This window comes from Narcine bancroftii, chromosome 7 (assembly GCF_036971445.1).
Source record: "Narcine bancroftii isolate sNarBan1 chromosome 7, sNarBan1.hap1, whole genome shotgun sequence".
Classification (NCBI taxonomy): domain Eukaryota; kingdom Metazoa; phylum Chordata; class Chondrichthyes; order Torpediniformes; family Narcinidae; genus Narcine; species Narcine bancroftii.
This window is the reverse complement of record NC_091475.1, coordinates 3,695,380-3,710,242: the sequence shown is the minus strand read 5'-3', so window position 1 is coordinate 3,710,242 and position 14,863 is coordinate 3,695,380. Positions and strand designations below refer to the sequence as shown.

The 14,863-nt window shown below is 45.5% G+C and overlaps 1 protein-coding gene and 2 non-coding genes across 3 annotated transcripts in view; 1 reads left to right on the top strand and 2 right to left on the bottom strand.

Moving 5' to 3' along the window:
- Positions 1-2,637: 2,637 nt before the first annotated feature.
- On the top strand, positions 2,638-2,709 carry trnap-agg (transfer RNA proline (anticodon AGG)). Its single transcript has one exon. It is a non-coding gene; the product is annotated as a tRNA-Pro (tRNA).
- A 129-nt stretch (positions 2,710-2,838) lies between these two features.
- Positions 2,839-2,910, bottom strand: trnap-cgg (transfer RNA proline (anticodon CGG)). Its single transcript has one exon. It is a non-coding gene; the product is annotated as a tRNA-Pro (tRNA).
- A 6,555-nt stretch (positions 2,911-9,465) lies between these two features.
- Positions 9,466-14,863, bottom strand: part of LOC138738411 (capZ-interacting protein-like) — a 62,556-nt gene continuing 57,158 nt past the window's right edge. Inside the window, exon 8 of the mRNA XM_069888537.1 lies at positions 9,466-12,618. The gene's annotated coding sequence lies outside the window, so the exon portion shown is untranslated. The remainder of the gene's footprint in view (positions 12,619-14,863) is intronic.

The window sequence follows — 14,863 nt, the reverse complement described above, 5'->3', positions numbered from 1 at the left end:
GACTTTCCATGCTGACAACTGCCTGATGGCCTTGTGGTCATTCCACAAAGGTTAGGTGTTCTGGAGGGCAAGGCTACTGGCCCCCATCTTGACAGCATTTTACAGGAGCTCAGATGAGAGGGTCCTGTCTAGCTGCATCATTGAATTGGTAGCTGAAAAGTATTGAACCAGAAGTCAATGCAGAGAATCACCAAAATCGCTGAGAGAATCACAGCAGTTTCCTTTTCCTCCATCGACAACATTCATTGGGAGTGTTACTTAAATATGGCTCAAAGAATTATTGAGGACCTTTCCATTTAGTGCACAGTATCTTAGACTCACTACCATCAAGAAGGAGGTTTCTTTCTTTTGCTTGGCTTCGCGGACGAAGATTTATGGAGGGGGTAAAAAGTCCACGTCAGCTGCAGGCTCGTTTGTGGCTGACAAGTCCGATGCGGGACAGGCAGACACGATTGCAGCGGTTGCAGGGGAAAATTGGTGGGTTGGGGTTGCCTTTTGTCAGTGAGGTAGGCTCTGCGGTCTTCTTCAAAGGAGGTTGCTGCCCGCCAAACTGTGAGGCGCCAAGATGCACGGTTTGAGGCGATATCAGCCCACTGGCGGTGGTCAATGTGGCAGGCACCAAGAGATTTCTTTAGGCAGTCCTTGTACCTTTTCTTTGGTGCACCTCTGTCACGGTGGCCAGTGGAGAGCTCGCCATATAACACGATCTTGGGAAGGCGATGGTCCTCCATTCTGGAGACGTGACCCATCCAGCGCAGCTGGATCTTCAGCAGCGTGGACTCGATGGTACAGGAGCATAAAAACTGGGTCTGCCAGGATGGGAAATAGCTTCATTCCGCAGGCTGTGAGTTTGATGAACAGGGTCCAGTACCTGAGTTTTATTTTAATTATTTCTAAGTATATATGTGAGTATTCTGTACCTTGCTTTGTCCAAGTGTGTGCAACATGGACTGGTGAAACGTTGTTTTGTCTAGCTGGATCCATACAGTTAAATGATAAAACAGTTAAACTTGATTGCAACATTTAAAAGACACAAGACATTGCAGATATTAGAATCTCGAGCAGAAATCAAACTTCTGAAAGAACTTAGTTGATCCATGGAGATAACAGGATAGTTGATGGTTTGAGTCGAATCCTAGCATCAGGGCAGAGTGTCGAGGGCCTGTGCATCAACACCATTCTGAGAGAAATGTAAAAAAAGTTATTACTTAAGCAAAGAACGATGGGATGCTCAAAATGAACAAGTGCAAACAGTAAACGTTAGAAATATTCTACAGGTCAGGCAGCATTTGTGGAAGAATAATGGGTTAAACAGTAAAACACGAAGGTCTGCAGACACTGTGTAGTGATTGCTACCCACATAGGCTGCTTGGAGGCTCTTTATTGGTGACATATTTTCAATTATTTCCAATAAAAGTTCAGTTCTATTTAAATCCTTTATTTTAACACACAAAACGTAACCGTCTACTTTAAAGTTCCACGAAATGCCCATAAATAACGATCCTTAATAACAAAACATCTATGTTAACATTCCATGAAAACATCCGTATTAATGTTCTGTGTAAACATAAACAGTTAACAAAATATATGTGAGCTTCACTCACCCTTACTCACACACACTGCCATGTTCAGTGCGCTCTGGTCACACTGAATTCGCACCCTTAACTCTCGTGCATGTGCCAACTGAACTAGCATAAGCGAACCCACTGCTCATGCTCAAACTGGCCCCTGGAACGCCAACGTACCATGCATGAGCTGGCACTCAACATGTGCAGTAGAATAAAGATGGTCCTGGCCAGCCAATGGACCCCAGGATGCTGACCAACAAAGTAAGTACACACAAATTGCACATTTTGGCTCTTACATGGTGATTGAAGTAAAAACACAATGCTGGGGAAACTAAGCAGGTCAAACAATTTAAAAAGCAAAGATACATCACCTGTGTTTCAGCCTTGAGCCCTTCGTCAAGGTATGAACCAAATGAAGGCTCTCCCTGAACAAAAAGGCAGGGGGAAGAGCATGGTCCCACAGGCAGGAGGTAATAAGTGGATAAGGGAAGGAGGACACAGCACCAAACAAGGGTTGGAAGGCTGGCTCTGTGAATGGAGAAGGGCCTATCTGTCCAAGGCCTCAAGTACTGTCAAACCAAGACCACCCTTAATTTGGAGAAGCAACACCTGACTTTCCATCTGCAGCCGGATGGCATTAATGTCGACGTCGCCGATTCCTGCTCGCTTGCTCCCCATTCTTTGCCCCTTCGCTATCCCTCGGTCTTCTTTCCTCCAGCTTGCCATCTCCTTCCTTCTCCATTCACATGTGCAAATTGCAATGAGGGAAAAAACTCATTTCTAAACATTTCTAAATCTGCTCGATGCAAAGGTAGCAATAGAAAACGTAGCCTAGAATTTTTCTAGAATTGATGCAATATATGTAATAAACAAACATTCCCGGGATTTGGAACTGGTGGCATTGTATAGAGTTGATGATCATTGACTGGGGACCAATAACCACAGAGGGTGAGAACTCTGTTCTTGTGGTGCTGAGGATGGAATTGAACCAGCCAGTGAAAGGCCAAAGACTGAGACCCGCCCGGCGCTGCTGTTGGTTCTAAGGAGCAGCGAACGCGTTCGGTCGAGCGGCTCGTTGGTCTAGGGGTATGATTCTCGCTTAGGGTGCGAGAGGTCCCGGGTTCAAATCCCGGACGAGCCCACCTTTTACACCGGGTTGTCTCCACCAACTTTACTTTTCTTCAATGTGGAAGTAAAATGAGAGAAAAGAAACCGCGGGAACTGAACAATGAAGAAATAAAATTTCAAAATGGGCTTTTTAAGCAAAATCGGGCTCGTCCGGGATTTGAACCCGGGACCTCTCGCACCCGAAGCGAGAATCATACCCCTAGACCAACGAGCCGGCTGCCACCCTGTGCAGCGCCAAGCCCTTTCTCCAGTTGTCTGCCTCAGGTAGCTCCTTGTATTGCCTATTCCGGAGTTCCCTTTTGCTCTTAGCCCCGGCGCTGGTCCACCGACTTGCGCGGGTTCTCGGCAGCGCGGAAGCCGCATCCCGGCTACGCAGCTGAAGCTCCGTCACGGCGACATCCTGACACCCTCGGCAGCGTTGCATCTCCAGGGCAACATCGCCACCGTGTGGTGGTGCACGGTATTACAATGGTGGGCCAGTAACCGAACGCAGTACACCTCCCAGCGGCCAGGCGCAGTACTCCCCGCAGCGGCCGAGCGCAGAACTCCCCCCAGCGGCCGAGTGCAGTACTCCCCGCAGCTGCCAAGCGCAGTGCTCCCCCGAGCGGCCGAGCGCAGTACTCCCCGCAGCGGCCGAGTGCAGTACTCCCCCCAGCGGCCGAGCGCAGTACTCCCCGCAGCGGCCGAGTGCAGTACTCCCCCCAGCGGCCGAGCGCAGTACTCCCCGCAGCGGCCGAGCGCAGAACTCCCCCCAGCGGCCGAGTGCAGTACTCCCCGCAGCGGCCGAGCGCAGAACTCCCCCCAGCGGCCGAGTGCAGTACTCCCCGCAGCTGCCAAGCGCAGTGCTCCCCCCAGCGGCCGAGCGCAGTACTCCCCGCAGCGGCCGAGTGCAGTACTCCCCCCAGCGGCCGAGCGCAGTACTCCCCGCAGCGGCCGAGCGCAGTGCTCCCCCCAGCGGCCAAACGCAGTACTCCCTCAGAGTCCGAGCCCAGTTCTGCACCTAGTGACCAAGCCCAGTGCTCCACCCAGTGGACGAGCCCAGTTCTGCACTTAGTGGCCAAGCCCAGTGCTCCACCCAGTGGACGAGCCCAGTTCTGCACCTAGTGGCCAAGCCCAGTGCTCCACCCAGTGGACGAGCCCAGTTCTGCACCTAGTGGCCAAGCCCAGTGCTCCACCCAGTGGACGAGCCCAGTTCTGCACCTAGTGGCCAAGCCCAGTGCTGTACCCAGTGGCTGCTTCAACTTTTACAATCTCGTCGCCGCAGAATCTCAGCATCAACCTGACAACCAATTCTGCTGCGTTTCGTGCGAAGCCGTCACCAGCCCTGACGCAGACAGTACCCTAAACCCCTGACGATTACTCAGATGAACAACTGAGCAACCTTGATCTCATTAGAGCCCTTTTAAAAGCACAAAGCTGGAGAAACTCGGCAGGTCATACAGTGAACTCTACAGTGTACTTTAAAGAGCAGTGATAAAGATATAGATCCACATTTCGAGATTGAGCCCTTCAACAGGATATGTGCAAAATGTAGGCAGGCGCCCGAACAAAATGAAGAGCTTGTGCTTGGTTCTGGTCACCTTATTACAGCCAGGGGTGCAGTGCAAATTGTTTAGGTGCCAGTTTTCACCAAAAACAGTGACAAGGAGGTCTCACAGACCAGGCCTTGGTGGCCGCCATGTTGTATTGGCGGTGGATAATTGACAGCGAACTGTAGGACCGAAGGAATGAACAAGGAACCTTGCAGACTCACAGACCACAGGAGGCCAGTGCTGAGCTCTGCGCACCACTCTATTCGCTGTGAGGTCATCCCGGCAGTGGAAGAAGCAACACAGGTTGCCACAAATCAGATTCATGGAGTAAATCAGGTGACCCAAGGATGCCAACTTGTGGGAGGGACAAAAAAAAAACAATGTCAGTGGTTCTGTGCCATTTGTGAGTTTGTTTTAATTAGATTTAGTGTCTCTTACAAAAAAAACAAGAGACTTGAATGAAAGTAGAAATGCTGGGAATAGTCAGCAGGCCGGGCAGCACTCTTTCTGATCTTTAACCTCAGAGCCACTTCCTATCAATCATCGTATTTAGTACTCAGCAGGATTTCTTGCAAAGTCCTCCTGGGTAAAGAATTCCAAAGAATCACTACGGTCTGAATGGAGGAATTTCTTCCCATTTCTGTTGTGAATGGCTAACTTCTTTTTTTGAGAATCTGATCCCTGGTTTTGGACAGTGCAGGGAAGCACCTGTCTTTCATTTACCCCATCAAACCCCTGCACAATTCAATGAGATCAACTCTTAATTTACTAAACTCAAGAGCATTGATTGGTTTCCTTCACCTCTTGCCATATGACAATCCTGCCATCCCTGAAATCAAATTTAGCAAAATTTCACCACACTCCTTCAATCACATGGAATCCTTCCTTAGTTAAAGTGAAACCTGTTCTAAGTGGAAAGAAAACCACTGTTTTAATCGTCCCTAATTGACTCATTATGTGCACAGTTTCATAACTCCAAAGGAAATGGGTCGATGACCATTTTTCTCAAGCAAAATATTTCAGCAATAATTGGGTCTGGAGCAGTGATTCTCAACCTTCCCTTCCCACTCACATCCCACCTGAAGCAATCCCTTACTAATCATAGAGCACCGATGGCCTAGGGATTACTTCAAGTGGGATGCGAGCACAACGCTATTATAGCACCAGCGACCGGGGTTCGAATCCAGGGCTGTCCGTAAGGAGTTTGTACATTCTTGCTGTGTCTGTGTGTGTTTCTCTGGGTGCTCCAGTTTCCTCCCACCCTTCAAAATGTACCAGGGTGTAGGTCAATTGAGTGTCATGGGCTCGTGGGCCAAAGGGTTTGTTACCATGCTGTATGTCTAAATTAAAAAAAAAATTTAAACCCTCTCCTATCCTTACTCTTCTTCCAAATACAGCTTTTCTAGACAAATTAGCAGCATTGGATAACCATTCACCCTGTCCCATTCAGCACTAATAATGTCGTACAGTTGTTCTCGGTCTCCCCCTATTCTACAGAGTCCCTTTTCTTCTCTCTACTCGTGCCTTTTTTCTTGTGCAGTCTCATAAACCATGCTTGATTTTGTTTTCCTAATTGTATCAACCATTAACTCAGTTTCTGGTTTTTGGGTTCAGCCGCACTGAGGCCAAGTGTTGTGTGAGAAGTGTTGAGGCGTTGGTTCTTGAAGGCAAAGTGAGCAGAGGCCAGGAAGGAACTGAAGGAAGGTCTTAGAAGAGCTGGAAGGAGATGCAAGAAGGCCTTGTCAAGTAGAATTAAACTAAACTCCAAAGCATTCCACAGGTAGGACAAGAATAGAGGGAGCGTGGAACCTCTCAGGAGTGATGGGGAAACAGGTACCTGCAGGTGGAGGAGAACCTTAATGACACTTTCACTGGAGTAAGGGCCCTTGGTGAATGTGAGGTCAGTGTAGAACAGGCTATTGTGCCAGAACATGTTGGGGTTAAGAAAGAGGAAGTGTTGGAACATCTGAGAAACATTAAAATAGATAAGTCCCTGGAGCAGGATGAGATATACCCCAGATTACAACAGGAAGAGATTGCTCCCTTCTGTGTGCAGATTTTCAGGTCAAGCTGTGGATGTGGTGCACATGAATTTGAGAAGGTTCCCCATAAGGCACAGGATCCATGGAGATTTGGCTGTGGGGATTCAGAGTTGCCAAGCCCACAGAAAGCAGAGTGGATGGAGCCTATTCTACCTGAAGGTCGGTGACTGGTGGAGTTCTGCAACGATCTGTTCTTGGACCCTTGGACTCTGTGAATTTTATATAAATGAAGATGTGGCGGAATGGGTCAGTCAGTTTGCAGACGACACTGAAGGTGGAAGTGCTTTGGATAGTGTAGAACAACCACTCTCAACATGGCTCATATGGAGCATATTTAAAGGGGGAGGGGGCCCATTATTGTAAACTTTTTTTAAAAATGTTTTTTGTGTAGTCAGTGGGAGAGAAGTACAGAAGAAATTCACTAAACTTGACTGCTTCACAGGGAAGGGGACCCATGAACTTTGAGCAGAGTCCAAAGGGGGCCTTAGCCAAAAAAAAGGGTGAGAACGGCTGGTGTAGAGGTTATCATAGGTTACAACAGGATAGAGACAGGATGCAGAGTTAGAAGGAGAGGTGGCAGATGGAATTCCATCTGAATAAGTGTTAAGTGATACACATTGGAAGATTGAACTTGAAGGCAGAATTCAGGTGAATGACAGGATTCTCTGTAATGCGGATGCACAGATGGATCTCGAGGTCCAAATCCATAGTCTCCTCAAGGCTGCCGAGCATGTTGATAGGATGGTTACAAAGGCATTTGGTACGCTGGCCTTCGTTAGTTGGGAAATTGAGTTCCAGAGTCGGGCAGTAATGCTGCAGCTCTGGTAAGTCCACACTGACAATATTGAGTCAGTTCTGGGTGCCTCATTATGGGAAGAATGTGAAAGCTTCCACGAGGATGCAGAGGAGATTCACCTAGATGCTGCCTGCCTTATGCGGAAAGACAGGCAGCGTTCTGATGGAACAAGCTGGGCTTTTCCCTTTGAAGTGACTGACAATGAGAGGTGACTTAGAGGTGTGTAAGACTGAGAGGCATAGACAGGGAAGACAGCCAGCACCGTTTGTAAGGGCAGCAATGGACTTGAACAGAGGTCATCTGTTTAAGGTGAGTGGAAGTGGTTTTGGGATATGTCAGAGGTGGTGGAGGCCGATAAAATATAAATACATTCAAAACTTAGACAGACTCATGAATGCAGGAAAAACAGAGGGTTATGGCTGTGAGGGAGGGGTAGGTTGACACAGGTCAGCACAACACTGTGGGCCAAAGGGCCCATGTTGTGTTATACTGATCTATATTAATGGAGACAGAAAAACGGAGTCAACGTTTGGACTGTTCTGATTCAGACAGACTGCGAGCTCCCGGAAATTGTTGCAACTTAAAACTTCAAAGCTCAAGATCAGCTTGGTTTCAGTTTTCCAGTTCTGATGAAGGGCAGTTGACCCAAAATGTGAACAGCCTCTCCTCTCAGATTCTGCCTGATTGTGGAGAGTTTGCATCACTTTATGATTTTGTTTCAGGGATGAGGAATTAAAGGTTCTAGGAGGTGGGGATGCTCTTGAGCAGGGATCAGAGCCAGCGCCACCAGGCTGAGAAATAGCTTCTTCTTGTGGGCAGTGAGAATGCTGGATGACCAAAGGAAATGCAGCTTCTGCTGGGCGCTCCTTGAATGCAACCCTCGCACGCAGACATCCCGAATCAATCGCTCCACTTCCCCTTTGGTCGCCCCAGTCCCAGTTAGGCATGGGTGGGCTAGTTCTCATAGGGCCCCAGACAGGTGCCTGCTGTCTCACCTGGCTGCTGAGACCTGACGCTGAGCAGGTACCTGGCGTAGACCACATTCATCGGGGGCTTGAATATGCTCTCCAGGATGGCCATCGCTGGTCCGTAATCTGTGCAGTCCTTATGGCCTGGAAAGCTCAAGGGCCCAGCTTGGTGCGGAGCACCATGAGTCATCTTTGGTTTGTGTTGATCACCTCTGCCTGTGTTAGGATGACGCCTTAACCACATGCCTCCAGATCTCAAAGCGCGCTTGGGCTTCCAGGTGTTGAGGGTTGATCTCCACGCTCCCTATTGACAGGAACTTCTCCATGGTTGTTTTTTAAAATTTTACTGGAATAAATTGTGGTGCGCCGAGGTAGCAGCAAGCAAACACAAAACTCAAAAGACTGTACAACAGGCTTTATTCCAGTAAAAGTCTGAGCACCAGTTCATGCTTTGGTGGCTCCCATGTGACTGGCTCAGGAGGGTCTGGCTCAGGTCTACGTTCGGGTCAGCTGATTGACAGCCGGCCAGGTGGAGTCAGCCCTTAGGTGATCTTCCTACGCATACAGATCGCCCCCTGCAGTAGGCTGGTGGTCATATCACCACACTCATACTATCCATCCAAGACCCTGATACTTACAAAGCAATATTTATTTGTCCTGCACTTGTGTTTTTTGTCTGTATGTGTAGTGTATTATGTCTGCGTGTTTTGCACCAAGGACCGGAGAACGTGGTTTCGTCGAGTTGCACTTGACCATTGGGGGATTTAAGTGACCTCAGGTAGCAGAATAACCAAACAGTATGGATTCTTCAAGACTTGAAGAATGAAAATTATTGAAATGATCTGATCAACTTTTATTGTGGTTTTAGCAATTTTCCTGTTCTTTTGGAAAGGCAGATAAAGACATCAAAATTGCATAATGTTGACTAGAACTGGCATTCAGAAAATAAGTAGACTCAATCCAGAATTAGTACACAGAATCTTTAGGGAAAAGCTTTTCTTTGTTGGAATTTCCAATGGTCAGAATCCTTATTCAAAAGGGCAGACTTTTCTTCAGTAAGAGAGAGTTACAAATTATATAATGGAACAATTGGAGGGTCAGTGTAAATTGCAAAACCCTGGTAGAAGTTGGGTGGAAACATTTGAAAAGACTGCAGATTTGAACCATTTTGAAGTAAATTCAATGCTCTATTAAAATTTATTGGCACAGAAACTAGTGGTTTCAACTTCCCCATGTTTTACCCGAGTCAGTAACAGTGGGATGTGCACATCTTGGACTTCTCTACGCAATGTCTATCATCAATGACGCCTCAACTTAGTTAGAGGCACTATTTGTAAAGATAGGAACAGCAAACAAAGGATATTTTCTCTTAAAATACAGAAGTGTCAGGACACAAAAATAGTTGCCTTGAAAAAAAGATTGAAATCGGGATTCACATTTTCATAACACTTTTATTTCAAGTTAAAAGAGCACAAAAGCAGTAAATAACATAGATTTCATCAAAAGAGAAGAAAACACAGACTTTTTGTATATATCCCACTCAAACAAAGTCTCCATAGGTAGCAGTACAAACGCTTCATATAAATCCATGAAAATCTTATACAATGCAATATTAATTGTAAAGTATTGCATTAATTTGTGCAGCTCTTATGTCTAACATTCTCACTTAAGACAGTGTTAAATTAAGCAAATTTTGTTTTCTGGGGCAATCAAGGGATGTTTTCTCTTAGGACTATAGTACAAGAACATATTTCGGATCATTTCCATTCATTGGTGACTACAACAGTAATCTAATAATACCAATATCCTTCTGGTGCCAGACAATATGCTCTTTATAGGGGATCTCCAATTAACAATATTCTACTTAAATAGCAATAAGGAAAAATGCCTGGTTTATTTGGTGATTATATACATGTAGTTGTTAAGGATTCCCTATATTCTACACTTTGATCATCTGCTTCCAAAATGTGCAAATTACCAAGGCGAGTTTTCTAGAACACACGTAAATAGCTCATGTTAGGCCATCAGATAGAATGAATGGAAGTTTTCAACTCCAGCTTGTGAAACTAAATTTAACTCATTAAATCAGTATCCCTACCTGTTAATTAATTTAGAGTAATTAGTGCCTGAACAGTCACCCAGCTTGAACCCTTAGGGAGATTATTTTTAATCAATCTTTTCTACTGATTCATTCTTACTCTTTTCTCAAAGTTGCTGTTGGTAACAAACAGAGTTTGTTACTGTAGAGTTTTGTAAGAGATGATCGACCAGCGTGTCTCATCACAATAAGTTCAAACCATCATTTGGCATCAATGATATAGAGATTATTTAATGAAATGCAAAATTAGTTGGAAGTTATGATCATTCCCAATAATGCTGCCCACTACTCGAGCATCTAAAAAGTTAAATCTTCCAAACAGGAACAATATCTTGTGATGTGGTTACAGTTTAATGAAGCAAAATTTGAATGATAAATTTATCCCCACTGAAAGTTTTAGTTGAAACACTAAATTCAAATTACAGACAAGGCATTGATATTGGAATCCAAACAGCCTTATCGCCCTTTTACATTCTCACAATTTAAGCAGTTTTACATTTCTGCAGCTTGTTTTTGAACTAACATACACAGGATGATGTGCAACTCCCAAGCTGCAGAAAGGTCACACTATTCTCTAAATCAGTCTTGTAATAATGTCAATGTGTCGCTTATTTTACCTGCAGCACCACTACCTCATCTCTCTACTTATTTAAAAATCCTTGTGTCCTGGGAAACAAAGTTATTTTAAAAATCTATAAGTGTAAATGAGACAGAGGTTAGGATGATGAGTGATGCACAAGGAGTGAACGGGTACAAGGTAGGCTCTTAAAAGGAAAAGCAAATACAAAATATTAATATGCCAATTACATCCAGGTTGCTTAGGCAACATTTCTTAATGGTATAACAAACGCCACTATGAATCCTGTAAAGGAAGACAATGAACCAAGAGAAATATAAAGCAGCATAAAATATAGGCAGCTACATGCCAGGGGAGTGAATTGGGATGAGTATATTTATAATGTTGTCGAGGAGTTAACGTGCAGGTTTGATCCTGGGATCTTACTCCAAGTGTTGTGGGGGCAAAAGAAAATTCAGCTGCCAGCCGGCTCAGAGGTTTTCATGACCTTTCCAAATCAACTGCAATGCACAGTAGAGAAAGTTTTGATGCAATGCTGTTAGTCGACTTCCCCAATTGCAGAATCTCGAGTTTTAGAAAGTTTCTGAGAATGATCATTCCCATTTCTTGGCTAAGCCGGACTTTTGCATTTTTCCATTAACAAAGAGCTCATTCAGCAATTAAATACATCATCATCTCAGTCATCTGCCGATCTGCTCAGTTAGAAGGTAATGAATGGCTGGATTCATTGGGAGAGGATCAAATCCTGCCTTCTAATGTTAGGCTGACAGGAAGACCCATGACATTAATTACAATCACTAAGGAATTAAGCCTTCATTCGCTCAAAGTTACGGTGAGTAACTTCGTGTCTTCCTCAGATTTTCAATCCAAGTGCAACAAGTACAGTCTGGTTCAAGATGTGCAAATACTTTCCTGTTAGTGGTGAGCACATCATGCAGAAGTCCACCATCCATTTGAAACAATGAAGAGGAAGTGGCAGTGAATTAACTAAGTATGGTTACATATTTATTGAGCGATTTTTAATGACAGCTTCATAAATTCTGAACTTATTAGAAAAATGCACTTGTGACTCAAAAGTAGTAATTTTGAGCAACATTCTCAGCAAATTTTGCTTTCAGTAAAGTATTTTAATCATGTTCCCTTAACAAGATGAACATTTATTAACTTAACCCTTGCCTTTAGCTCTCACTGACTGGCTAAATGATGCCTGGTGGACAACTGGGAGATCTTTCCCATTCCTTCCAGACTCAGTTTGACTGACTGGGATGATCAGGAATGGTTTCAGCCAGAAACAAGTTATGGAACATTGCTGGTGCTCGCTGACAAGTCTAACTGCCGACGTACGTACAGAGTGCTACTCAGGCAATAGTTGCTGGTTTATTTGAGAAAACAGGGGAACAAATTTCAGGATCCAAAACCACATTAGATCTCAATAGATGAATGACTTTTCCCCTGTCCTCATTCTAACCATCTAATTTTAAATAGTTGTCGATGCATGTGAAGTTACTAGGCAATAATACCCAACACGAGTGGATGTGTTTCATGTACATATACTTTTAAGACCTAAACCTTTCACAAAATGGCAGCTCAGTTTTATTATTGTTGGATTGTTGGATTTCTCCCCTTTTATGTATTAAAATATTGGAATCTGACTTGGTGGAGCAGATACGAGAACAAACAGAGGTGGCAAGCTCAACCTTCAACCACCAGAACAAGCATGGAGGAGTAGCTAAATCAATGCAGGAGTACAGACAAACCTTTGCAGATAGAAAAATTAAATGCCCTAGAAGACAAGAGTAATTAATCTTCAAAGAAATGGACACTTCAAAGCCCAGAGGCCTCCAAAAAATGATGACTTGGTTTGACTTGCTTTTGTACATCCTTATTTTTCAATTGCTTCAGGTTTTTCCTTAAATAAAAAAAAAGGCTGGTTACAATAAATACACGAGGCAGTAAAACGGGGCAGTAAAATCCAGCAGGATTTTCTAGAAAAGACTAACTTTCCCAACATCACTCCGCACCCTTGATATTAGCCATTTTTTTTCACATTGAAATTTACTGACAATAACCATGACAGCAGTGTGAGTATAAGACAGCTTTAATAAACTAATATGGACACTAAGAGGGTCTTGTCTCTCTGCAAGACAAACCTGGAAGGCGAGACTGTAGCTCTGGACTGCTTTATATACAAGGTCACCGGGATTCCCCCTGGTGGCCTAGTGGTGGAATTACATATCACCACAGAAATTATCTTTATGGATTTGTATTCTTTCTTTGGCTTGGCTTCGCGGACGAAGATTTATGGAGGGGGTAAATGTCCACGTCAGCTGCAGGCTCGTTTGTGGCTGACAAGTCCAATGCGGGACAGGCAGACAAGGTTGCAGCGGTTGCAGGGGAAAATTGGTGGGTTGGGGTTGGGTGTTGGGTTTTTCCTCCTTTGTCTTTTGTCAGTGAGGTGGGCTCTGCGGTCTTCTTCAAAGGAGATTGCTGCCCGCTGAACTGTGAGGCGCCAAGATGCACGGTTTGAGGCGATATCAGCCCACTGGCGGTGGTCAATGTGGCAGGCACCAAGAAATTTCTTTAGGCAGTCCTTGTACCTCTTCTTTGGTGCACCTCTGTCACGGTAGCCAGTGGAGAGCTCACCATATAACACGATCTTGGGAAGGCGATGGTCCTCCATTCTGGAGACGTGACCTACCCAGCGCAGTTGGATCTTCAGCAGCGTGGATTCGATGCTGTCGGCCTCTGCCATCTTGAGTACTTCGATGTTAGGGATGAAGTCGCCCCAATGAATGTTGAGGATGGAGCGGAGACAACGCTGGTGGAAGCGTTCTAGGAGCCGTAGGTGATGCCGGTGTGGGTATGACAACGGCTCTGTATACACTTATCTTTGTGAGGTTTTTCAGTTGGTTGTTTTTCCAGACTCTTTTGTGTAGTCTTCCAAAGGCGCTATTTGCCTTGGCGAGTCTGTTGTCTATCTCGTTGTCGATCCTTGCATCTGATGAAATGGTGCAGCCGAGATAGGTAAACTGGTTGACCGTTTTGAGTTTTGTGTGCCCGATGGAGATGTGGGGGGGCTGGTAGTCATGGTAGGGAGCTGGCTGATGGAGGACCTCAGTTTTCTTCAGGCTGACTTCCAGGCCAAACATTTTGGCAGTTTCCGCAAAACAGGACGTCAAGCGCTGAAGAGCTGGCTCTGAATGGGCAACTAAAGCGGCATCGTCTGCAAAGAGTAGTTCACGGACAAGTTGCTCTTGTGTCTTGGTGTGAGCTTGCAGGCGCCTCAGATTGAAGAGACTGCCATCCGTGCGGTACCGGATGTAAACAGCGTCTTCACTGTTGAGGTCTTTCATGGCTTGGTTCAGCATCATGCTGAAGAAGATTGAAAAGAGGGTTGGTGCGAGAACACAGCCTTGCTTCACGCCATTGTTAATGGAGAAGGGTTCAGAGAGCTCATTGCTGTATCTGGCCCGACCTTGTTGGTTTTCGTGCAGTTGGATAACCATGTTGAGGAACTTTGGGGGGCATCCGATGCGCTCTAGTATTTGCCAAAGCCCTTTCCTGCTCATGGTGTCGAAGGCTTTGGTGAGGTCAACAAAGGTGATGTAGAGTCCTTTATTTTGTTCTCTGCACTTTTCTTGGAGCTGTCTGAGGGCAAAGACCATGTCAGTAGTTCCTCTGTTTGCGCGAAAGCCGCACTGTGATTCTGGGAGAACATTCTCGGCGACACTAGGTATTATTCTATTTAGGAGAATCCTAGCGAAGATTTTGCCTGCAATGGAGAGCAGCGTGATTCCCCTGTAGTTTAAGCAGTCTGATTTCTCGCCTTTGTTTTTGTACAGGGTGATGATGATGGCATCACGAAGGTCCTGAGGCAGTTTTCCTTGGTCCCAACAAAGCTTGAAAAACTCATGCAGTTTGACATGCAGAGTTTTGCCGCCAGCCTTCTAGACCTCTGGGGGGATTCCATCCATACCTGCTGCTTTGCCACTTTTCAGTTGTTCAATTGCCTTATATGTCTCTTCCCGGGTGAGGACCTCATCCAGCTCTAGCCTTAGGGGCTGTTGAGGGAGCTGGAGCAGGGCGGAATCTTGGACTGAGCGGTTGGCACTGAAAAGAGATTGGAAGTTTTCTGACCATCGGTTGAGGATGGA